Raw genomic sequence first — 27,331 nt, forward strand, 5'->3', positions numbered from 1 at the left:
GTTCCATCAGGCTCTAGGATTCTGTCAGCCACCCATGCAGGGCTTACAACATTGAGTGTGTGAATCGTTGGTTCTGCCTTTAAAAGGAGCTGCTTTCCAAGGAAGGTTGGAGACTGGGATGGTGAATGTTGAGAAAGTGAACCGCATGAACAGAGATGATGCAACAGTTTGAGATTCCAAAACGGGCTTTGAAACTGCAGAGCCAATGAGCTCAGTCAATTAGTAATAATAAAAAACCATAGTTATATATATATATATACCCAGGACCATTAAGGCATCTGGTGAAGAAGGGGTCTGAATGGAAGAGGCAGAGAGCGAGAGACAGAAGGACAGAGAGGAGGCAGCAGGAGGGAGAGCGCGCCTGAGGAGCGTCCCTGGCCGGCTGCAGGCGCACAGGGCCTGGTTTTCCAATCTGGCATGTGGCTTGATGAGTCTGTTTATTCAGCCACAGTATCAGACATTCCCTTTTCCTGCCTGAAGAAGTCCCCTTTGAAGAACTGCTCTGCTGGGGAGTCGTTTCCCCTAGGACGGGTTACTCCTGTTTGCAGACCTAAAGGAAAAGAACTGGAAAGGCAACAAGAATGTTCTTTTAAGCGATATTCCAGCACCACGTGAGGGGCGGATGAAATAGCAGTAAAAGATTTATTTCCTGGTTGAGGTATTTTTTTCCCCTCTCAAGTGACTTTTGCTCTGAACAAAGGTGTCACATGAATGTGACCGGGTCAGATGGTCGTGGGCACTTCCGGGTCTGCGCAGTCAGGTGGGGGCCGGGGAGGGCGAGCCGTGCGCGGGGCAGGAGCAGCTGCGGCTGCTGCGGGCGTGCGGAGGGTGGGCGCCCGCCAGCCGCGGGAGGCAGCGGCTTCGGTCAGACCTGGCGGGCCCCTGTCTGCAAAGGGGTGGGTGGTGGTGACACGTCAGAGGACCTGGCTCTGCCTTCAGAGCAAACACAGCAGCAGAGAACTTCAGTGCGCTGGGGGACAATGTGCGTAGTCAAACTGGATAATTCAGAGGGTTGAAATTTTTACTTTGGGGCTTTAATATTAATTTCTTACATTTCAGTGAGATGCTTCACTTTTCAAGGAAGTTTTTCACCTAGCCTGCACCTCTACACTGTGAGGTAGCTAGTGCAGATGTCAGTATCCTGATTTTTTCTCTTTGGAAAAGGATGTGCCCAAAGAGAGAGCGATGGCTGCCTAGCTCATTACTGGTAGGGGCAGAACAGTAACCCTGGCCTCTTGACTCCTGGACCAGGTCTCTTTTCTCTGTATTCTCCCCACCTGTACAAAGTGTCTATGGGAGTATCAGAAAAAAGGAAGGTGACATTCTCCATCCCCTCCCAGGCATGTAGAAAGTTACTGTGACTTTGAAGCCACTGCTTTGCTGTATCCAAATTCTCTCTCCGGGACTGGCCTTAGGGAGGAGATTCAAAGTGCAACCTTCAGAGGGGAAGTCTCATATCCTAGTCACCGTGGCTGCCCATGCCTCTGGTGGGTTTGTTCCATCTTTGCCTCTACCACATAAAACAGGAGCTCTCCAGAATGAAAAGGGTTCTTTGTTCCATCTCTGAGATGAACCCTTTGAGCAAGAGATGCCACTGCACGGTGAGGCCTGGGTTTCCAGGAGAGGGCTTGCGGCCCACACAGTCTCAGTGGTTCCTGGCTGAGACTCCATGACTCACGATGACTCTCAGGTCCCAGGAGCGAGGCTCCTGCAAAAGGGAACACAGGGTGCTAATAGCATGTACTTGAGGTGTCAGAAGGAACCAGAATTTCCTTCCAGAGAATACAGATTTATTCTCTTCGGGGAGAAACTCAAACAGGTCTTACTTACGGGCTGCCTTTTCTGCTTCAACACACAGAGCCTTACATTTTATCTATTTCTTGATGTTCGTCTTTTTTTCTACATGTAGAGCTTATGTTGCTTGACATTGGGCTGTATCTTGTCATTATTTGTATCCTCTAAGGCTTCCTAGTGCTTGAAATACCTGATAAATGAATAGGAAACCGCTTTCAGCTAACCCCTCATCCCACTGTCTCTCAGCGTATAGTTCAAATCACAATCACCTGGGAAATAAGCACGTATGTGTACTTTGCTACAAGTTCTGAGATGAATTTCACATGCACCAAAGTTTGAGAATTATTGCTTTATCCTTTTCCTCCTTGGCTTTGAGAGTTCCTTGGTGACTTTGCACAGTGCTATAAGTACAAACACATTTCAGTTTTGTGCAGTGTTTTCTGATTTACAAGGCTTATTTCACATGTCTATCTAGTTTAGTCTTAAGGTAATGGGGTTAATTTAATAACAGCCCTATGATGTGGGTTCTTTTTCCACTCACTTTACAGATGAGGAGACAGAGGAACGACAGCCTTCGGATCACATAGCCAATTCCTGGCATAACCTGTATTCATCACAAGTCTTGTGATTCCAGGTGCCATGCTCTTTCCCCCACAACCTTGGTTACCATTTGCTGTTCACATAGCGGGGGACAGTTATCGAGGTATATGTGTGAAGCTGACATAGTCTGAATTCCTAATGCAGTCTATTGTGGGATAAGTGGCAAAGACTAATACTAAAGTGTCCTTTCATGCAAACATTAGAGTACGTTTCTGTTTACTATCAAACTGGGGAGGCAGAAGTGGGACATGGTTGGAGGTAAGAGTCCTTTCAGAGGACATTCTGTCTGTTTGGGGACATGTAATTTACACTTCACTCTCCTGACTTCATTTTATTGGGAATGGAGCAGGGATGCGATGCAGGCTGAGTCCCTAAGAATTGTGTGGTGACTTTGAGTCCCAGGGATGACCAGACCAGTTCTGTTGAGGTTGGCTGTTTTAGATACCTGTGACGTTCACAGCTCGGGTGAAATGAGATAACCCAGGCAGCAGAGTAGATACGTGGAATGCTGTGAGGGTGACTAGTTTTTGTCTCACTTTATTCAAAAGGTTCAGAATTCTCCAAAGTTCACTTGATGTTCATGGTGACATGCTTTCAATTGCAACTTAGTGGTTGCTAGAGTATTCTATACAGAACTTTCTGGATGGCTGCTTACTCTTTGATTAGTTGCATTATACAGACAGCCATCAGAAAATGAGACTTGTCATCTGAAAGAAAATGTGGGCCTGAAACTTCTGCTAGTACTCTATTCTCTGCCGCTTAGCTGGGAAGGGACCTCTTCTTTAATCGTGGAGTAATAGATGATTGATATGACTGTACCCTGATTAGAAAAGGTTTCATTTTACTTGTGCACAGTACATGGAATTAGTTAAGGGTTGCATAGGAAAGGAAGTGATGGACCATTGTTCACATTAAATTATAATGACAGCCTTCCTAACCACTGTGTATTTATTATGTAAGAAAAGAAAATGTCTAGTAAAATTCTGTATAGGTTAATAACACCTTCATAATATACTCCTTCTTTTCTATTGACTTGAATAGCCCTCCTACTGACTTTTAACGGATTATTAGAGTTAATTACATCAATTGCAATATAATTGATTCTTAAATACTATGTAGAAACCTCATACAATTATGGAAAAACAAAAGTTATCTAGACATCTCAGATCAAAAAAGATTTGGAATTCCTGCACATTTAATTTCTGATAATCACTAGTCAGTTTGGACATTAAGATTGCATGGTGTCCTGTTTTCTTTTTGCTAGGTTTTGACAGAATTGATAGTTTTACAACATTTAACTCAATACGCATGGAAATATAAGATTAAAGCTGTGAATGCAATTTTTTTCCTAAAAAAAGATTGCTTCATGGCTTAAAAGCTGAAATGTGTTACCTGCCTAACACTGACAGAAACAAACTCAAGGGAAAATCAAAAGTGGATTTGATGTTGAGTTTTAGAAATCTCTTCTCCACAGGTATAAAGATTCCTGTGGGTCTTAGGGTTTGTTACCTGAGGGCTTTAAAATATGACACGGGGATGAATTGCCTAAAGGGGCAAAAAAAAAAATTTCCCATTTTATTACCTAGACATGGGCTATGTGTTCCAATGTCAAAACCACGTTGAAAAGTGAAGCATCATTAATATCTGCTGTTTGATGTCATACAGATAAAAAGAAATCCCCTGTAATAGAGTTGTTTGAATGCAACCTTTTCATTTTTAACTGATTTTGGAAAACTAGTTTGTGGGTGCTGACACAGTCAGACATATTTTTCTAAAGGACTCTTCTGCTTCACAGATTTCTGGGTCTACAAATAATGTCCTACAAATAAATGTGTAAAAGAGTGACAACTTGATGTAGTAGATAGGTCACTGGCATGGGAATTAACAGACCTGATGATTTTCTGTTATTGCTTAGCTCAGTGACTTAACCTGAATGGGCCTTAATGTTCTCATCTGTGAAGTGAGAGAGCGAGCCTCTAAAATCTCCCTACCGTGAATCTCCTGCCTTTGAACTCTTAGTGCACTTATTATCTATAATAACTTATTTGATTCTTAATGTAAGCTTCCTTATATGTATATAAGACACATATACATGTATAATATGTATATCTTGAATATATCAATATGCCTCATATGTATATGGATATATGTCTTATCTGATTAACTAGGTGACAAGTTTCCAAGGACAGGGACCATCTCACATGCATCTTTGTATGCTCATAACATTTACTATAGTTTCTTAGCATAGAACAGCTACTGCTTGGTTGATGGCACAATCACAAGGAAGTGTTTCCGTTTATCCCCTGAAAGTGTTTGATCTAACAAGAACATCGACAAAACATTCCATTTTATTATAATGATTTAATTTAGAAAGTCCTGTAAAATATTTTATGACAATTTTAATTGCCCTTTAAGTCAGATGCATTTAAGATGTAAAATTTCACTCATTTTTTTCCATAGATTGAAATGCAATCCCATTAACAGAACTTGAGCAGCCTATTCTAAAGTTCATCTGAAAGAGCAATGCATGACAATAGCCATGAAAAAGAAACAACAATTAAAATGAGTGGGGACTTACCCTAATGGTTATCAAAACAAACCATTCATCTTAAGCAATATACAATTATCATGGCACAATTAACACACAAGCTTGGTGATAGAGACTCAAATAACCAAAAATGTTAAGAGCCCAGAAACAAACCTAAGAATATAGGGGAACCTAACAGATAATATGGAGACATTTCGAATCAGTGGCTGAAGAGTAGACTGTTCAGTAAATGGTTTTGGGACAACTAACTCTCCATCTGGACTTACACCATATGCAAAAGTAAATTCCAGATGGAATAAAGCTCTAAACATAAAATCAAACTTGTATAAGTATTGGAAGGGAATATTAAATTAATCTTTTATTTTCTTTTTAAAATAATCTTAGCTTAGGAGGTCTTTGTAAACAAAATGAGAAATCTAGAGGCCATAAAGGAAAACCTGACAGAGTTGACTTTATTAAAAAGTATCATAAATTTAAAAGAGAGATAACAGATTGGGACAAATTATTTGAATTATACACTAGAGAAAAAAAGGTTACTCTCCAGTATTCAAAGAGCACCCACAAATTAATAAGGAAAATATAAATAACTCATTTTGAAATGGGCAAAATATATAAAATAAGCCATTCTCAGGAAAAGTTGCAAATGGCTGGCAATTATTTGAAAAATATACTCAACCTTATTAATAGTGAGATAAATGTACAATAAAAGAACATGAGTTACCATTTCCTAACTGCCAGATTGGCAAAAAATTAAGAGAGTTATTAATTCAATATATCATGAATACATATATTAGAATGAAATGAATATATTGTATATACTGTCAAGGATGGATGTCAGTAATATGTTGATAGGTGAGAGAACCAAGTTGTAGAACATTGTACATTATGATATGTCATTTTGCAATACTTTCTAAAAATCATGTATATAAAATATATTTTAATATTTATTTATGCATTACAGATACACAGCATTCTCTTGTATAGTAGTTACCTCTTGGGATAGCACTAAGATGAGTGTAAGTATACATCTCTACTCATTGAATTACTTTTCAGATTGAAAACATTCCTTTGGTTATGCTTTATTTAACACTCATCAAGCTGAATAACTGATTTTTAGAAGGCAGTTACAAGTCATTAGATCAGGGGGCATAATTGACTTAAGTATTGTATTAATATAGTGCAGTGTTTTATGGAATCTCAGTCAACTCTGAGATTTAAATTCCTCAAATTCAGTCCTGTTGAATTGGGTCAATTAAATAGGGTCTGGAAATAGGCCATGACTATGGTTGGATTTTGTCAAGATGCCTTCAATCTTTAGGTTCCCAAGTTTTATGCAAGGGCTGAGAGAGATCTGCCTCCTCTGTCTGCTGTCATTATTCCATATGACATCCAAGGGCACTCCCCACCTGCCCCATGAACAACACCCTAAGCATGACCTAAATCACAACATCCTGAAACCCAAGCCTTCAGTGGGGTTAAACTAGTCAACGTAAATAAAGTCTTGTGATTTGTTTGAATTTGTTTCCAAGTTGTTTGTTAGCAAGGAGTTAACAAGTTCAGACCTTTGGTCATATGAGTCTTTAAGGAAAGCTTTTTTCCCCATTCCAATGACTTCCTGTTCATGGGAAAATGAGAGGAAATGAACCTAAACAGGAGGATGGACCCACCCTTTTCCAGTCGTGTGGCTAATTTGTCAGGTGTAATATTGGCACCTGGTGGCTTGTGTTGGCTTCCTGCCCACCCTTGCTGGGGAAGTGTCCAAAATACTTGCAATAGGCGGGAGAAGACTTCAAAGCCATTTGTAAGAGAAAGGATATTGTCATTAAAGGACTTAATGAATACTCCCAATCATTTAGTGATGTCAAGATAAAAGGAAAATTTTAAAAACACATTATCTGGAGTTCTTTCTGATGTATCATATGACCTGTTAAAACAAACTGGTTGATTTAGTAATAATATATTTTCAAGGATGTATATTTACTGATTGAATGTTTAGTTTTCCTGTTTCTGAGAAATTAGCAAAGGTATCAATTATTTATAAGAAGGTAATGAATTGTTTCTTTAAGGATGTAATTCTCCTTGCTCAAGTTCACCTTTAAGGAGGTATTCTCTCTGTGCCTGCTAATGGAATTGTTTCCTTTTTGGATCAAAAGGGAAAACTACAGTAGTATCCAGTGGATCTAATAAATGAAGAAGGGTGATATGGGTTTTCAGAATTCATTAGTAACTTTGAATGGGCCCAACTGGTTCAGTTCTTTACCTCTCCATTTTCAGCTAGAAAAAATTACTGCCTCTTGAGCAATTATATAGTTAATTGTCCAGCAATTCCAGGTAAATTTGTCCATGAAAGGGGATTAAACAAACTATAAACAGTGGTCATTAAAGCATAATAAATCCTACATAACAATGGAACTTCTTTCAGTTTTCATAATTAATGTAAATTCTATTGCTTTAAAGTACCAAAACCTGTCATGGCAGAGTCAGCATTCATGGATATGGAAAGCAAGAATGATTAATCTCCCTGAAGCATAGATTCATGGTGTCACCACTGGAAACCTCAATCAGTTAATTGTTATCAAATAATCAACAAGTGCTTATTGCATTTTTATTGGCCTAAGAGTACCAGAAAAGTTTCATAAATTATTAATAGGGTAGGCATTTGTCAAATGTGTACTCTATTGAAGAGTATATAATTGGGTTCATTCTGGCAGACGTTGAAGAATTCCGCAGGGGAAACAGGAAGGCTGCGTTGCATAGGGTCCCTCAACCTTTAGAGTTTTTGGCAAACCTTTCCAAAGATCTTAACACTCACAATCTACCTGGCTGGCAAACTTGAAACAGGTGAATAATTAGAAATAATACAGTGTGTGACATAAACTATAAATGGGATGGGGCTTCAGAAAAGGGGAGATGAATGTTGATTGACATAACCTTTGAGGAAGAGATTAGTTCACTGAACCTTAAGAATGAATAGTATTTAGACAACCAAAAAGGAAAACAGTGGACATTGTAAGTGGGTGGGAACGAGGAATGTGTGTAGAGGCAGTAAGTCCTTTGAGGAGGTGCAGAAGGCTACAGCCCTGGTTGCAGGTATCTGTATGGTGTGAAATAAGGTAGAGCCATTTGTTGATAGTAATATGGTAGGTCTTGTAAGCTCAGCAGAAGAGTTTAAGTTTTGAAGTATGGGGTAAGGAGTAATATGATTTCACTAGTATTTTAGGAAGATTTTTCTGGCAGTGGTTTGTAGGATGACTACAGCAGGGAGAGGCTGTCCGGAGGATTTGTTAGAGGGCTTTTGCAGGGAACAGGGTTAAAAGACAACCCCAGATGGTGGTGATGGAAATGAATGGAGAGAAATGAACTCAGGAGACATTTTGAAGGAAGGATGAGAAGTGTGCCATTGGGTAGAAGGGCTGAGCGTGGAAAAATAAGTCCAAGATAACTCCAAATTTTCTATTCTGGAAGGCTGTGGGATAACACCACTGCTCTCTTGATGAAGAAAAATGATGAGTTCTATTTTTAGACAGGTTATATCTAGGATTAACTGGGATATCAGGTGGAACTATCTGATAGGCAATTCTAAACAGAGGCCTAGTGAGTAACCAAAGCGCCAGGCCAAGACATGAAGAATTGATGATTAACAGCTACCCACTGCCTGCAAATCCAAATTCCACAGCCTGATGTTCAAGGATGTTGTCCCCTAGCCTATCCTCCTTAAATTCATCTTCAGGTATCCCACAGTCAGCACCCCTCCTCTTGGTCCAGTCAGTAATCAAACTGTGCTTTCTTTTCAGTCTTGGTGTCTGAATTCTTGCTATTCTCCATGCCTGGAACCCACTCCCTAAGTCTCTAGTTATTAACCTCTCCCTGTATATTAGGGCCAACGCATGTCCTTTCTATACGAAGCTGCTTCCCAAAAACTCCAATGCACACTCTTCTTTTTCTTTCTGAACCCCTGTAGCATTTAGAGCTCACACTATTTGTAAAGCACTCAGTCATGTACATGTTCATGCTCTTGTTTAATCAAGTCCAACATGAATATCTATCTTGTTTGTCAGTAAAACTATAAATGCCTCAAGGGTAAAGATCAATGTTCCCCTTGTGTCAATTGGGAATTATATTTGACTACTAAGGACAGAAGCTCCTAAACAGTGGGTTAAGAAATTAGGAGTTTGATTTTTCTCATGTATGAGCAGTATGGAAACAGGTAGTCCAAAGCTGATTTGGCAAATCTCAGTGAGACCCAAGACCCATCCTCTCTCTACCTGTCCACTTAGCCATCCTTGGCATGGATTTGTCACTTCAAAATGACAAGCTGGCTGACCCTCTTCAAGTGTAGTATCTATGCTGCAGGTAGACAGAGGGGAAAGGCAAGGGGTGAGTCGGCTTGCCAGCCTAATCAGTCCTACTTTTAATGTGCTTCCCTGGAAGCTCCACCCCACAAATTCTGCTTACAGGTAATTGCTCATCAGTTAGACGTAGAGCCACTGCTAGTTGTACATAATGCAGCAAATACTGTCTTTTTGGTTGGTCATATTGCCAACCTCAATAAAGTCTGGGCTATTTTAGTGAAGAGAAGGGCTATTGAGAACTCCTAGGCATTACTCTTCTGTACTCTGCCTCTATCTCTCTCTATATATAAATTATTGTTCACATGTATGTGCACTCACATACATATATGGAGAGAGAAATGATTATGCTATATTTCTATATTTTTATATCTCTAATTGGATACTATATATATATACTATATGTATATACAGAGATGACCCTTGAACAATGTGAGGGTTAGAGGCACCAACCCCTCCCCACCATGCAGTCAAATTTCCACATATAACTTTTGATTGCTCCAAAACTTAACTATTAATAGGCTATGATTTACCAAATGTCTTACCAAACAGAATAGTTGATTAACACGTATTTTGTGCGTTATATGTATTATATACTGTATTCCTACAATAAAGTAAGCTAGAGAATTTTTTTTTTCTGGAGAAAACAAATTACTGCAAATCTCCAAAAAATGTTCCAATATATTTATTGAAAAAGATTGCATATAAGTCAACCCACCCAGTTCAAACCCCTGCTTGAGAGAGAGAAAAAGAGAGATTTGCTATTATAGTCAGGCACAAGTGAAGATATTTTTATGCAACTAACTGCTAATATTACTTGGTCAAAAGTAAGCTGAGTGTTTTTCGACTGATAGAGTAGCTTTGGGTAGTTTTCTGTGCTCATAGCCAACATCATAACTGTGTTTACAGGAATCTTGGAAAACTTTCATACCCTTACATGTCCGAGAAGTGAATGGTACTGAATCAGTGACTCAGAGTTTAGTTTCTGCATTCTGAAGTTGTCCCTATGGTTCTCTTCCACTTCTGTGATTTAACGAGTGATCCTGAAACTGCTTGTGACATAGTTTTGAATCTTAGAATTACCACACGTGTGAAAAGATGAAAATACACTAAAGAAAACTAAAAAGAAATTGATGATGATTCCACACAGCCATGGCCATTCTGACAGTCTTATGCAGCCTGTAGAAACATCCTCAAATATGGGGTCTTCCACTTGTCCCTGTTCATACTGTGTCACCGCTCACCACCTGACTGCACTCTCTTTATGTATCCCTGAGGCGGGGCCTCGATCATTGTATGAGCAGAGCTGCGATTAGGACTCAGGTCACAACTCCAGGTTCAAAGCTCTTTCTACTATGTTATTCATAACAGTAGCAACAATTGCAATTTACATTTACATAGAACTGAACAGAGTGCACTATAGGCAGAATATTATCGAGCCTTTTTACATAAGGAAACAATATACAAAAATCATGGCAGGTAGTGAAAGAGTAGCAATTGGGACACTCACTCATATTCATTGGTTGCTATAGGAGCTTCTCCCCCAACAGATGACACCTACTCAGCTGGTAGATGCTCACCAGGCCAACAGGAGGGTGCCCCAGTCTGAACCTCTTGGATTAATCTGTTGGGATAAGGTGATATTTGCTTGCATGGCCATTTTTCCAGCCACTCATCCTATTATTTAGTTTTAGCCAATGTAGTTATGTCTCAGTAGCAAAATAACTGAATCAATCAAAAAAAATTTACTTACCCTTTTGCTACACATCATTGGCCTTCAATATGGCCCTTGAGATTTTAATTTTCTAAGACGCATTACCACTTAGGGTTTAGGCATGTCTTAATTTGCTGGCTGATGGAGTGTGTGGCAGGCATTTTCACGCCAGGACATACGTGATATAATTACCTAGGCATCACAAAGGAGATAGGTATAGATCCATTGCATATCTATTAAGGGAATGACAATACTTAAGATAATAAGAGCTGTAGCTTAGCTCAGTGGCAGTGAAATAGTTACAGACAATCAACATTAATTGGACCTCCCTTGTTTGTTTTCTTTTGAAAGCTTAAAGTTATCCAAATGGAGTGTTAATTTAAAAAAAAAAAGAAATGTTTTCTTGGGAGAAGACAATATTTTGAAATGTTTTTAATTTGAGAGCCGGTTTCCTTCAGTCTCCCATTGCTGCATGAGGTTGAACAAATGTTAGCTGCAACTAATTAATTAAGTTTGCAGAAAGTAGCAGCAGGGGATTGGAAACTTGAAGTGGAAGTGAGCATTTTGACTGTAAACACGTTGCTTGCCTGAGAGACTATGTCTGGATTGAGTGGCTGCTGAGTTATCCAAAGAAATGCAGTATCTCTGGGAAAATTAAGGTTGGCAGGGAGAAAAAAATAACAATGTCTCTTGCTGGCAAATCCATTCATTTATTTCCTGGGTTCATCTCATGTTATTTGCTTGGTTCCAGCCACACATTATTACCATGTTATCCTCTCTGTGTATGAAGGCCACACTGCAGACTTGGTCTCAGAAGAAAAGGAATTAATATTTGTTGAGTACTTTTTCTGTGCCGTGCTCTTTATATGGATTATATCATTTCTTTCTGTAAAGCAGATACAACTCTCTCATTTCACCGATAAGGAAAGTAAGACTCAGAGGATGTAGGAACTCATCATCGTGTCTAGGCAATGGAACTGGAATTTGAACCCACATTGATCAGACACGGGAACTTTTTCAGCTACACCAGGATGCTTTCCTGCGGTACAGGATGAGGAAGGGCTACCAGGAGCCCTGCAGCCTTTTGCCTGGTTTCTCTACGGCTAAAGGAAATGGAACTCGGGGGAAAGACCTAGGGTTGTGGGATGTAGAAAGGTGATTCTCTAGAAAGGTGATTCTCAGACCCAAAGGTGATCTGCAGATCACACTGGGAAATACTGGGTTAGAGAGATTCCCTGAAGATGGGTCCTGTAACCTTCAGACTACATTGGGCTACTCACATTTCTTTTTTTGAACTCGGACATCATATAAAAAAAAAAAGGTGAGATGATTAAAGCTGAAAGGTCATGATACACAGAGAAGGGCCAAGACTCTGTAGGTCCTGAGGTTATGAGATTGTAGAAAAATCAGGATTAGTCATAGGAAGCTTTTTGTAGAGAAAGGAGGCTAAAGCAGAGGCAGAGAGAGAAGCAAGGACAAAGCAAGTTGAGCTGGAGTCATCCCCCAGTCCACAGAGCTGCTTCAGTTCCCAGGGTCTTTGCATTCAGTCATGATGCAAAGCATGCTGACCTTGCCATGACAAGCCTACCACCTCAGTGTCATCCTTTTATTCTCTGCATTGCCAACACTGGGCACTATTACTACATTGATTAGAAACTTGTAGAAAGAAATTTGTTAACAAAGAAATGTGTTACAATGCAATAGACCAATTCAGGATAGTGAAAAATTCTAAGAGAATTGCACACGATCTTCTTAGAGATCCAATGAGACTTAAGTATATATCATCAATATTGAGTTTAAAATGGATAGTGCTAGTAAAGATAAATTATAAAAGGTAAAAATTACAGTATCTAAAACTATACTTGGTAAAATGTATTAGAGCCTAAAACTTGACAGAAGAATGGAATCCTCTTGACTAAGTTTAGATCTGCAAAATTTGAATGGGTAAAATTAAACTTGGTAGAGACTTTGGTCACAGACAAAAATGCACAATGGCAGATTCATATGGTCCCAAATACTGATGAATAAATCAAATCTTGGTTGTAAATTTACATTGAAAGAGTTGAACTAGATAAAAATTGTGTCAGTAAAATAAGAATGAAATGGAAAAATACTGGGAAAAGCTTGCTTCTTCTATATAGAAAATTATTTGTGGAATTAACTTGGACTAATATGAACTTCTATTTCTGAGTGGTATGTTGTGGCACGCTATTGGCTCCTGCTTAATAAGTAAAAAAATAAAAGGGGATAAATTACAAAAATCTAGTTTCAAAGACATTGGAGAACTGGGAAGCAAAATGTATTAATACATTAAAATTCCAGAGGGAAGTTTCCCACCTAGGTTAACTGAAATTACTGGCTATTTTCTTTGCTGGAGAGGATTACAAGTATGATTACAGGATGATGGGCAGTCAGGCTTGGCCTGGACAAAGGGACTCTTCTCGGAAAAGATAAACCTGCAGAGCAAGCTGATAAGCTGGACTCTTGAAGAACTCCACATATCTTAGCAAGTTTTCCCAAGGGACTTCTGCTGAGTGCTGGGGTAGCCCAAGAGTCTGGGTGGCTGGGCTGGGAAAGCAAAGAGAAATGTCTTACTGCCTTGAAGTGCTCTGAAAACTCAATAGACGGAAGGACTTACAGAAAACACACAACTACCTTTGAGATATTTGAAAACAGGTGGACCATTTCTAACTGAAGGTACAGTCAACTGATGTTCCAAATCAGCACAATTCCTGATTGGATGATCACTCCCTCTATCTACATGCCCTTCGGATGAATACACAAATGCTCCGAGGGTAATAACAAGGACTTCCATCTCTAAGGCTCTTTGCACGTGATGTTCAGTATACAATAAAAAAATAAGAGGCATGTCAAGAAGCAGAAAGACATAACTAATAGTCAAGGGAAAAAGCAAGCAATGCAACCGAACCCATAGATGATCCAGATGTTGGAGTTTGTTCAAAGGCTTTAAAATAACTATAATAAATATGTTAACAAAAATGGAGGAAAAGATGTACAAAAGAGGTGAAAAGACTGAGGATCTGAAGCCATATAAATGAATCAATCAGATATTCCATAACCTAAAAGTGTTATATCTGATATTAAGGATTCACTAGATAGGTTTAATAGCGTACTAGAGGCGGTGGAAGATAGGATTAGTGTACTCAAAAATAGGCCCAAAGAAAATAGCTAAACTGAATCACAGAAAGAAAAAGAATAGAAGAAATATATGGGACACAGTCAAATGTTCTATGTATGTGTGTTGAAGTCCCAGAAAGACAGGAGAGAGACAATGAGGAGGTAACAATATTTGAAGAAATATTTGTCAAGTACTTTCCAAAAACTGATGAATAGCAAAACCCATAAAGTCCAGAGGCTCAGAAAACTCCAAGTAGCGTAAATACAAAGAAAACTTTAAGGTATGTCATAGTAAAACTGTTAAAAACCAGAGATACACAGAAGCATTAGAGTTTGCTCCAGAAAATTACTTTTCAGTGAAAACTTATTATGTCAGTATTAGTCTGATCAGAAACATTTAAATTTACAAATATAAAACATGTTCCTGGGGTCAAATTGGAGGAGTAAAACCTAAACAAAACAAAAGACAGAGTTAAAACACCATCTTTGCCCTGGCGTGAGTGAGTGAGTTTTGCAACCAAAGAACCTAATTGAAATCCTCCTCTGGGTAATTTTACTTTACCAAGTCTCTCTTCCCTTCCCTGATCGTTTTAGGTTTTTGGCTGAAGGTTCTTGTTCAAGCCGACACCAAGGTCCAAGGGTGTGCGACACCCAAGTCAGTTCAATTTCTGAAGAATGTGTAGAGCTAACAAGTTAGTGGAGACCAAACTTAGTTCCGCTTTTGCTTAATTACCATCTCTAATCCTGGAATTCCGGATTTTCAAAGTTGCCTTTCTCTTGCCATTGCTGCTTCACCAAGTGAGTGACCAGCTTGGTGGAGAGGAAGTGGGGTACAGGGCGTGGTTCTGATGAGAGGACCACCCAGGTTCCTGACCCTGAAAAGCAGTGTCCAGTGCCCAACCACTTCTGCCTGTAGGTCTGTTTACTACGGTGGGAGCAAGTAGCCAAAAAGGAACAGTGCAATGGATTGTATTTACTATTCTGGATTTGCTCAAAGGATTTTTAAAAATATAGATGCTACCCCAATATTACAAAATAGGTTATCCTTAAGAGACAGATGGATAGTGGGAGCACATTAAACCACCTGGAGATTGATGGGTTTCAACCAGTGTCCTAGCTTCCACGAGGATGAAGATAGACGCATCTGTCTAAGGTGAGTATTTGTTAGTGCCTGTGTCACTGGGCTGAAATGCAGGTGTCAGGAGGGCGGTGCTCCTTCTGGAGGCTCCAGGAGAAAATCTGTTCCTTGCCTTTTCCAGCTTCTGGTGGCAGGCAGCACTCCTTGGCTTGTGACCACATCAGCCTAGTGTCTAATGCTGTATCACTCGAGATCTTCAAATCCCTTTCTGCTCCATCTTCGTATCACTCTTTCTGCTGCGTGTCAAGTTGCCCTCTGACTCTCTTCTGTAAGAACACTTGTGATTGCTTTTAACGGCCACCAGAACAATGCGGGATAATCTCCCTATCGCAAGATCCTTGATTTAATCATATCTGCAAAATCCTTTTCTGCCCTAAAAGGTAATATATACAATTCCAGGAAATTGGACCTGATATCTTTGGGGCCCAATATTCAGCCCACTACTCTGTATAGCATTAGAATCCCAGGAGAAACTTCAAAATGTGCATTATCTGGGCTCCATTTTAGCCCAGTTAAATCAGAATCTCTGGATGAGGCCTGGATATGGGTATTTTTAGAAAGCTCCCCAGATGACTGTACCGTATAGCTGGGCTGAGAACTCCTGGACTAGGGCCCACTGAGAGAAGAGTGGCTATGGTGGCAGGCAGGAGGCTTCTGCTGCCCTAGTAACCTGGTGAGGCCCGTGGGCTAATCCACGCTATCGGAATGAAGCCTTTTCTTAATGTGCTGCTTTGAAAGGTTCTGTGACTTACCTTCCTTAGGGTTCTTGGCCCTGCCCCCTTTAGTTTTTGCTGTTTCTCTGCCAACAAGCTGACACCAAGATCTGAGAGGGTATGGAACCCAAATCAGTCCAAGTTATGAAGAATGTATAGAGCTAATGAGTTACTGGAGATCAAACTTAGCTGGCCTCACACAAATGAATGCTCTGGAGTCGTAAATCCAAGTCATTTGTAAGTTTGTAAAAGCAATTAACTTCAGTCTGAACTACAAACCAGCCTGAGAGGCAGGCCCAGAATTGAGGAAACATACTGGAAGCCTGGGCCCTCCAGAACTCACTATTTATTTTAGCTAAAAAAGAAGACTTTTTTTTCTCTCTAACTGTACCCATTTATCTCTTAAAATATTCATTTTTTTCAGTAGATGTATTTGGGGGAAAAAATAGGAATTTGGCCTATCAAGATCTCCATTATTACCAGTAGCTTTGTTCCTAAAGACAGATCTAGTCTCTCAACCACACAGGCATGTCACTTGGGAGCTATGAGAATGACCATATAATTTGCTTGGAATCTGATAATCTGACGAAAGAGCTAATTTAAGGAGTCCTTATAAAGCTTCAATAGCTATTTGCTCATAGATTATTTTCAAGTGGCAGTTTGAGAGAAATGCCATGCCCAACTCATTATTGGGCCATGAAGGATTAATTTGAGAAAAGCCATCTTTGCTTCTACAAATCACTATACTGTCTCTGGGGACATAAAGGTGCAATGGTATCACTTTGGAGGCTGCAGTCTCTCCCATAGTCAGACCTATGAATGGGTTCCTCCACAAGGACATGTTGGTAACACCTCAAAAGTGTGGGTTGCATTTTTAAGTACTGGGAATATTTTACTGGAAGTTCTTAGTGGATAGGTCCAAGGTCTACATAGCATCGTCCGTCTGACTCTGTGTAACATCTTCCCTAGCACAGTGCCACGTTCAGGTTGGGACTCCTTGCTGCTGACAATCATCTCAACTGGGGATGGACATCATGCAAAGAGTCAATGGAAATGCATGCTGCTGCTTTTGAAAAGTCTTTGTACCAACTTCCTCCTCAAAGTTACTCTTTTTTGGTTTCTGTAACTTCATGCCCCAGATTATTTCATATCGCTTGGCAAAAACATTAAAATGTGTGGTTTTCAGGTGGGCTTCCCTCTAGATGCTCTTTCCGTTTAGCGAGGCTGGGTGGTGGTGGTCTCTCCCGGGTCCTTAGTGCTGCACATGCTTCGTGCTCAAAAAATGTTTGGATTGAGGATGGCCTCCCTTTCAGAACCTCTTTCTAAGCTTTCTATCTAACATATTATTCCTTTTTCCAAATGGCAGTTGCGTGTCCTGCGAATATCTTGCCTTTTCTATTGATTCTAAGTGGAAACCTATGAGCCACATGGCCATCACAAAAAATCCTTTGGTGGTCCCAGTAAGACTTTTCGTATCTCTAGGAAGTGGTTCAGTGATGTTCACCTCTGAGAAAACGATGAACTTCAGAGCACTCACCCAGGAGAGAGGATGGAGGGGTTGGAATTACTGGCTCCACCTCTGCTATGTGGGGAAACACGTCTGGAAACAGCCTTGTTCGCTAGCGTTAATTCCCTTCTTTCCAAAGAGCAGCCCTGGTCGAGGTATTGGCATGCAAATACTTGCAAAGTGAAAATGGATACACTTCCCCAGCTCCTCAAGCCCTGGCCTACGGAGGACAGCCTGCCAGCCATGCATGCATGTTGGTTTGGCACTGAGACAAATGTTCCCTGGAGCATAGACTGAAACCACCAAATTGATAGCACATGGGACGCCAGCCAAATCCTGACCTTGTTCTCTGTAGGTGAGTGGCTGTGCAGTTAACCTGTGATGGTCTCCTGCTCCCACCTGGTTGGTGGCCTGGATTTTTGTTTTCTTTTTTAAATGCCACATTTGAATCTTGTTGCTTTCTCCACTCCCCTGGTATCTACCAGCCACAAAACCACTCTCCTGATCTTGGCTTGTGAATAGTGGGCAGTTAGTTGGCTCCAAGAAATAGACAAACCACATGGTTTCTTCTTGCCTGGTGTCTTCTTGCCCCTTGAGAGGGAAGGACTAATAATGGATGGTTCCACAATTGTGCCCAGGTGGCAAGGCCTGCGGGCTGGGGTTCTGGGCATCTGTGCTTGCTGTCTGCTCCTTTTGCATCCTCCTCTTCTACATTTCCTCCAAATTCTCCAACTCCTCCCATCCCCTTTTTTTTTTGCTTCCAACCCTTGTTTATTCAAAGCTTCCAATATTCTAAGTTTTTCATGAATTCAGGGCTTTAATTTAGCATGTGGGGTGCTGGCTCTTCCAGCAAGCTGCTTTGGTCATTATTTCCAACTTGAAGGAATAAAGAGGCAGCAGGGTGCAGAGGAAAGAGTCGGGGCGCAAAGCCAGAAGGTCCCAGTACTGGTCCCAGCTCCACTTCTAACTAGCTGTGGGGCTCGGCCAGGACACACCCTGGCCTGGGGCCTCACATCCCTCACCTGGGCGAGGAGTTTGGGTGAGATGATTTCTAAGGCTCGTCTCTCTGTCATTCTGTGGAGCTCAATGGCTATGTGAAATCCGTATTAGGTTTTGCCAATCTCACTTTTTTCTTTTGAAAAACTTTATTGTTACATGAATGAATGAGGAGATGTGAGCAGAGTCGCTAAGCCAATATTCTTGTCAAATGTAGAATATTGAGGGGGAAAATCTTTTCTTTAAACCAGTATCCAGAGGCTCGTAGCCTAGAAATAAAATTCCACTTTCTGTCTTAAAATGGGAAACAATGTTTTCCACCAGGATAAGAAAATGATTCAAGTGTGGTTTGTTGTTTTTTAAGATCCTATTTCTGTACTCTAGCAAAAGCACATATAATTCTTTGAGTAAAATTGTACTTTTGGAAGGAAAAGGTTAAAGTTGGCTACTGATACTCATCAGGAGATGGATATTTAATCTTTAATCTCTTGTCCTAGGCCTCTACTTTGGATCAACTCATTATCCCGAATAAACGATGTGTCATTCCCATTATTTATGTTTCACTGCAGCCAAAGTATCTGGACCTTGTTTTAGTAAGCGCCATTCATTTCGACCCATTCAGTATTAATCTCCCTGCTAACATCTTTCCTGTTCTATGTGCTGTCCTCTATTTGCTTTTATGTTTTCTGCAGAGTGTTTATAAAAGGATAATCTTTTACAAAGCAGACAGAATTTTTATGTATAAACTGCTCGGTTTGAATGCCTCATTGATATACCATCTAAAAACTGAAGTGTTCAGCAAGATTAGCAAAGCCCTGAGCCACTGAGCTGGGGGAACACATGAGAACCAGTCCCTTCTCCACAGAAGGCAAAGGTGACGCAAGATGCCTTTGCTTTCGCGGTACTAGCAAAAGCTGAGCCATTGCCCACACATGCCCTGGAAGGCCTGGTTGCCTACAAATTAAAGGGGCACAAAGCGAGCAGCTCAGAAGTCACTGGGAAAGGAGTGAAGAGCGTGGTGGTCCTGGGACTTCTCAGAAAAATACCATGGCTCTGCAAACATGAATTTACATGTAGTCCCCACTCAGCTAAACCCTTTTAAATTTTCATGAAGTACCCTCATGATGGTGCTGAGTTGTTCAATGAGCTTAAATTATGTGTGTTATTCTGGCCTACCGTGCAGAAAAGATAGTAGGAACGGAGTTAGGATCCGAGGAGGAGGACTGTCTCTTCCTGCCTCCTCCATCGTCTCTCTCCAGGGATGGGATCTCATCCAAGCAGCTCTCTTTTGCAGAGAGGCGGGAGAGACCACTTCATTTCACAATGGACAAAGAAGGTTCCTTTGTGGAATTTTGCATGGCATGGGGTCCCAAATATGCTACTGATGAAAAGACTTAACAGATGGACTCTGAGAATAGGAATACATTCAAGAAAACAATATTAAAAAAAAAGTCAGTGGAAGGGGTTTGCGTGTCTGGCCACCGTGGGAGCTGAGCACAGGAAGCTGCACGGAGCAAACGCTGTGTACCTTAGAGAGGGCGAGTTCAGCTGGTAGAGATGCATGGAAGCTTCTGAAGCACAAACTGTGCTTGGTTTCAGTTGGCAGTACTGTGGGGGAAAAAACTCCCGAGATGCACAGTGCCAAAAATTATACGTGTCTTCAAAGAGTAGTTTTTCCAACAAATTGATCACTTTGATTACTCAATAGCAAGGCTTGTTATTTTCAAGGAGTGCCCTTTGTATACATGAGAGTTTTTGCCTGCATTTCCACATTTGTAAGGGAAAAGTTCAAAACAGACATGTGGTTGTGCCATTTTAATGGTACAAATGCTCAAATACTGCGGGCCTGCCAAATCTCTTCTGAAAGATCTAAGCTATAAAAGTACTCGAAATATATTCATCAAGACTCAGTCGTAAGCACTGTTCAGGATTTTGTTTTTGCTCAATGCCATCTATTGGCCATTATTACCATTGTTGGCCATTTCCTGGGGCATTAACTAGGACATGTGCCCTTGCCTTAATCTATAATCCACACCCAGATGAGGGCTGACAAACCTTTGGGAAGAATTTGAATCCAGTTCTTTGGAGCACTCTGTGTGGCCTTTGGGAAAAATGACACGCAAATGACAGCTCTTCCTTACCGCTTGGCCAAAATGCTCTGTACCGGGGACAGTGGAGGGACTGGGAGAAACGGGAATTCCAGTGACCCCAGGTCAACTGTGATGGCCAAAAGAACACAGTGGTCAGGTTCTGATGACAGGGAATCAACCTATTGACTGTAAGGAAATTCGAGGTGTTGGCTCCTTTCACTTTGATGAGCCGCTTTAAGAATACACAGAATAAGCTCCCCAAGTAGAGCAGCAGCTTCAGTTATTTTGCAGGTATTGATCCCAGAGGTTTCTCACTTTAAACTTTATCCCCTTTACTTTCCATTCATTTTTTTGTCTCCATTTTTATTTCTTTTTCTTCCCTTCTTTTCCCTTTAATTTTCTTCACCTACCTCCCTTGCTTTTCCCTTCCTTTCTTTCTGCCTCTTCCTCTCTCTGTCATTTCCCTTTTTTCTACTGGACACTATAGAGTCAAGCGAACATGATCCTTGCTACAAAAGGGTTACCATATAAATAGCTAAATATGGCCGACACAAGAAGTGTCTAATGCAAGGATGGTGAGTTGAGCCCTGTGTTGAGAGGACTCTGAGTTAGGAGCTGGACTCAGAGGGAATGAATGCCCTGATCAACTCCATGTGACAGCAGAGGACATAAGGACAGTGGGGAGGAGGAGCATTGTGGCAGAAGCTCACCATTCTGGGTCTAAATCAGGGTTCATCAACCATGGCACTGTTGACATTTGGACCGGCTCCTCCTTTTGTGGTGGGGGTGTCCTGTACATTGTAGGAGGTCTAGCAGCACCCCTGGTCCTCCCTCCTAGATGACAGTAACCACACACCCCCACCGAGTTGGAAAAACTAAAACTGTCTATAGACATTGCCTAATACTGTTGCCCCTGTTGTAAAACCATCAGTCTAAGTAACTACCACAGGTCTAAATATAGGGAAGTAAATGAGCAAGTTAACAGGGCTGGAAGGATACAGAGGATACAGGGCTCTTGGGAGGAGGTGAGCCTTAATGGGAAGCATGAGATGCATGATGGCAGAGAACAAAGTGTCAGTCATTGTTGCCTGGTATACTTTGCACGGTGCTCCATTCCACAGTTCTACAGTCACATCCATGGTGAGACCAGGGCCGGGGAACTAGAGCCTCGCTCACAGCAGGAAGGATTGAAGTACCCTGCTGTTTACCGGTCATAAGACTGGGAGAACTCAGGATTGTATTATCAATGCAGGTAAAGTTTTTGAGCTGGAGATTTCAATAACAAGGATGAAGATGCCCCTCAGGATCAGACAGTAGACTGGCCCAGAGGCAGGTGGACAGGAAGGACATGTCCTGGGGATCTTTGATAAGCAGTGGGGCCTGGGACCCTTGGAGATGAGGGAAAATGGCTCATGGCCATTGTAAACTCCTTCTAGGGGGATTGAAATTTAAATTTCTTGACTAATCTGAGTATCGGCAAACAGTGAATGAATACTAATATTTTTGATGAAACAAACCAGTGGCTTTAGGACACATTCAAAATGGCCAGATCAATTCCAGACCCTGTTTCTATTTATGGAACTGTGATTTTAGCACAGATTGTTCCAGGGAATGTGTGATAAAGATGTGACTTTGACTTTGGGCCCTGATCCTTGCTCACAAGGTGTGAGGCAACACGCGGTTCCTCTCATCTCTCCCCCTCAGATTGATATGTGTGAAATGGGGATAGTATTTCCTGCCTAACAAGGTTGCCATGAGGACTAAATGAGATGATATAAATCATATGCTGTCTCCAGGGATTGGCACAAATTAGGGGACTCAAACAGCATTAATTATTCTTCTATAAGAAACTGGGAAAGGACAGAGGCTTCTGGTTTCTGTTAATGGTTTCCTTGAAGCTGCTTTCGATCACATTCCACCCGCTTTCAGAACACTGATGGCTAATAAAATATGTGTAAGCCACAGGTTGGATTGAAGGTGTGGGTGAGTGTATGTCATCCTATCCTGAGGCGGTAGGTCCTTTGGGCATCACTGGTGTTTGTAGCATCCATCCGCAGCCTGTTCACATCTCTGTGCAATGGAAGGGCTTGATCTGTAACCATTTCTATAGCTCAATAAGGTACTTTATAGTGCCTGAAGAACAAAAGTCATCTCAAGGAACCAAAAGAGGATCTATTTACCATCTTAGATAATTTCCTTCCAGGAACTAGTAGGATTGAACCATGAAAGCTTCAGTATTTAGACAGGGAGGATATCCCTGAGAATATGAAGTCCAGCTCTCTCTCTCTGTCCATAAAGGTACCTTGGGAAGCAGGGTCCAGCTAGCACGGCCATCTTGTTAGAAGCAGCCTGGGGTCTCCCACGTCTTATCATCAAGTGCTCAGCACAGTGCTCACAGTGCCAGCCTCTCTGTGTTTACCTGCTTGGCTTGTTCTGCTCTGGACCAATGGAAAGTTGCTTTGAAAGTTCTGCCCTGCTTTATGGATTTAGTCCTTTCTTCCTAACCAGGCCAGGTTCTCATGTGTATTTAACATACTTTTAGCTGTTTCCAGATACACATCTATTGTGTTCATGTCACAACCCTACCACTCACCAGTTCTGAGATGCTGGGCAAGTGACTTAACCTATATGAGTTTTGTGCTAGTCAGTACTATCTATCTATCTATCTATCTATCTATCTATCTATCTATCTATCTATCAATCATCTATCTATCTATCTGTCTATCTATCTATCTATCTATCTATCTATCTATCTATCTATCTATCTATCCATCTATCTCTGTCTCTATCTATCTATCTATCTATCTATCTATCTATCTATCTATCTATCTATCTATCTATCTATTTATCTATATCTATCTGTCATCATCTATCTACCTACCTACCTACCATCAGCCAAATAGATATATAAGTATATGTATGTTATATATTAATTGGAATTGGCTCACAAGTCCCAAGATCCACAGTTGGCAAGCTGGAGACACAGAAAGAATTGATGTTTTAGTTTGAGTCTGAAGGCAGGAAAAGAACTTGTGTCCCCACTCAAAGGCAGGAGGATTCTTCCTGGAGGCTGAATTAGCCTTTTTGTTCTGTTCAGGACTTCAGATGATGGGATGAGGCCCTCTCATCCTAGGGAGGGTTCTCTACTTTACTTGTCTACCCATTCAGATGTTAAGTTCATCCAGCAATATCCTCACAGACACACAGGAATAATGTTTAACCAAATATCTGGGCATCTTGTGGCCCAGTGAAGTTGACACATAAGTTAACCATCACAAACTTCAATTTCCTCCTCTGTAGAATGTGGACAATCATAATACTTACAGGGGTAATGAGGCCTCAAAAGAAGCCTTGATCTTATGAGTTAATGAAAATAGAATGGCCTTAGAGTATCTCAATAAATGCTATTATTGTTGCTTTTATTGAAAGGTAGAGTCTCAGTTCCTGACAGAGGGAGATGAGGGTGCTGGGGAGGGCAGAGAGAGGCTGGGCTTCATGACCTGTGACCTGTATAGTCTCACAGAGCCCCATGCTTAGAAAGTTTAATGAACTGCTGTTACTGTCTCAAAATGCTTACCAATTTTTTAACAAGGAGCCCTGCATTTTCATTTTGCACCGGGCCGTGCAAATTATGTAGCTGGTCCTGGAGTGAGGAATAGGGAATCTTTAAAAAATGCCCAAAGAGGTAGTAGTGAGTTCTCTGGGCTCTGCCATATCCCAGATTCCCCTCCCTCCCCTGCTGAATTCTGCAGAAATGAGCACTGCCACACAACATTCATTTTTAATGACTTGTTACAGGCTTCTTAGCAATATATCTTTGGGTATTAAGGTGTGGAGTCAGAGACTTAAAATGATTGATGTCTTTGCTCCACACAAGGGGTCTCCCACACTTACCTCGTGCCAGATATCCACTTGGGAAATTTATGGGAGCTCTTGGCAGCCTAAGCGGCCATCAAATATTAATCAAAAATATGTAATAACTAATATATACTTAAAGAATTGAAGAAAATTAATATTCAAGGGAAGCATTCAGGGACCCATAAAAATAACAAATGCTAGCAACTCAGTCAAGGTTGGCAGGTTCAGAACTCGCTCTGCTCTTACGCTTGCTTTGAGATTGTAGGTTTGCTGGCTGATCTTCAGATGTTGAGATGGTAAGAAGAGGGGCTTAGTGCTTATTCCATTGGACCTGGACTCCTACTAATGAAAGGCATGGTTTCCTACTTTAGGACAGTGCATTTCTACCCCCATCCTCCTGTCCTCTGTGTACTTTCCCATAGCCAAGCACACCCAATCTGCAGCTAGTTCTTTATGGGACTCTCTCCTTGCAGCCCCTTGAGAAGACTGTGTCTTATCTCTATAGTTGCAACACCCAGGGCGGTGGCTTGCACAGAGAGAGCATTAGGTCGAACCACATGGTGTTTCCACTTTTGGTAGGTCAAAAATGAGCACATAGCAATTTTAGAGGGCTCAACTTTAAAAATCCTGTAACTGAACCTGGCCTTTTTAGTAGAACTTTTTAATTAGAACTGAATGGACTCCACAAAGTAGGCTGGGAAAATTTCCATAATTCTTAGTTCCACTGACTGAAACTTCTGATTATTCCATAAGTCAGTGGGCAAATGTCCAGTCTCTTGCTGGGGAGCTCACATGTTGCCTTTCTGCAGCCAAAGTAAAGAGGTGCAGAAACAGACCTGCCTGGGCAGTGGCAACGTCAGTTCAGGTGTCCTCAGTTTCTGCTTTTGGTTGAGAACTACTACAATCCTTCCTTCTCCCTCTTGTTTTTGTTTTGTTTTTTTTTCTTCAGCTCATTATCACCCTTACTTAGCAGCAGAACTCACTCGAGTGGGGTTGCCTGTGTGTGGCTCTGCTGATATTATCCATGAAAAGATGGGGATGTCCAGCTTCACCAGGGACAAGGGATGCTCTTTAATCCCCAGAGAGGAGCAGATACGGGCAGACTGCGTCTGCTTGGAAGGGAGTAGTTTGTTCGGGTGTTGGACCACCGCAGCAGTTGCTTGTCTCTTCTGTTATTGTGGAAAATCAGGAGCGGAGCCTGTCACTTGTCATCTGTTCTTCGAGTGTAACCAACTTTTCTTCCATGGGCCATTTGGTGTGACTGTGAATGATGGCTCTGGCTAAATGACACCATCCTGATGGTGGGGTAAACAGAAGTGATGCTGGAACGGGTGCCTTGGATCCAGCCTGTGTTTTTAGAGAGCTGCGGAAAGGGCCTGGCATTGAAAGGAATGTACAGCATGCTGGGGGCTTAGGTCTTATATGTGTCTCCTTCAGTCTCCCTGAGCTACTGAGGCACAAGCTGGACTATTGTCTGGAGAATGACCCTAGACATGCTCCCATGTACCAGATTCCATGCAGATATTCAGAATATGCATGAAATGTCTGTATCATTTAGCTCCACTCCCTTATTTTCTAGGCCAGGAGATGGAGGCTCAGAGAGGCCAAGTGGCTTATCTTAGGTCATCTGGCCCATTCTGGCAGAACTGAAGTGAGAACCAGGTTTCCTACCTCTCAGCTATGTGCTCTGGCATATATCCTCATACTGTTTCCTCTGCAGTTTGCTCTAATGACAGTTGTTTGATGTTTGAGGATTAAAAAACCTGCACAGCAGTTATACAACTTAAAGTAGAAATATTAAAAAGGGAAAAATATGAAAATTGAGTATGGAATAGTGGATAGAAAAGTGAATTTTGGATTTCAGAAAGACTGGGCTCCAATTCTGGCTCTCTCACCTCTGATCTCATATAAATTACTCTCTAGGTCTCAGTTTCATCATCTTAGGGCTAAAAACAGTATCTACTACAAGGGTTGATGCGATGAGTAACTGAGGTAAAACACATAAAATTCTTTGCACAGTCCCTGGCGCATAGTTAGTACACAATAAATAGCAGTACACTGCAATTATTTGTATATGTGTTTGTGCTCAGGTCTTGTATATATGTGTGAGGGGGTGGGGGAGGAGTACCTCAGATGTGGAAGCAATGCTGTGTTGGAACAGCTGCCTAGTTGTCTGTTTTGGTTTGCCTGTGAAGACGTTTTCTGAGGATGGCATACTGCCATAACCTCTCCTGTCCAGAAGCATTTACTGGTCAGGCTGTAGGCCATACTGAAATCTATCTATTAGTAAGATAAAGTTGTTTTTCATATTTGTATACCCTTTTTAGCACCCTCCCCAAAGGTTTAATAAGAGGTAAGGGAGATAATTCTTGAAAAATGCACCAAAATGCACTTCATGGGCATATATTTTCTTTGCAGGTATCTGGCATACAGAAGCTGCTCAATAAACATGAGTGGCTCTTATTATTATACAGCACCTAGATGGAGGTGTATGAGAGGGGGGAAAAAACAAACTGTAATTAATTTCACAAACAACTTCTGGTTCATCAGTCTGGAAGATGAATCAATTCCCTAAGCTTCCTCACAATCCAGTTGGGAGGAATAGGATATTCTTTCCATTGTACAGATGGAGTAACCAAGAGACTGAAAAGTGACATGACCCATGGGCAGTGACCTAAGCAGTCAGGGCCAGAACCAGGTCTGGAATACAGACTCCCTAGCTCCTGACCCAGGTTCCCTTCTGCCATGTGGCCTTCACCAGGAGGTTGGGGAACCAGGGAAGTATCTCCTTCAGGGCTCTCTCAGTTGCCCTTGGAAGTTTATCATCTGTCAACTGAATGTTGACCAAAAACACTGATTCCTGAGGAGACCTTACAGGATGTCCTG

The sequence above is a fragment of the Manis javanica genome, chromosome 11 (assembly GCF_040802235.1).
Source record: "Manis javanica isolate MJ-LG chromosome 11, MJ_LKY, whole genome shotgun sequence".
NCBI classification, from domain to species: domain Eukaryota; kingdom Metazoa; phylum Chordata; class Mammalia; order Pholidota; family Manidae; genus Manis; species Manis javanica.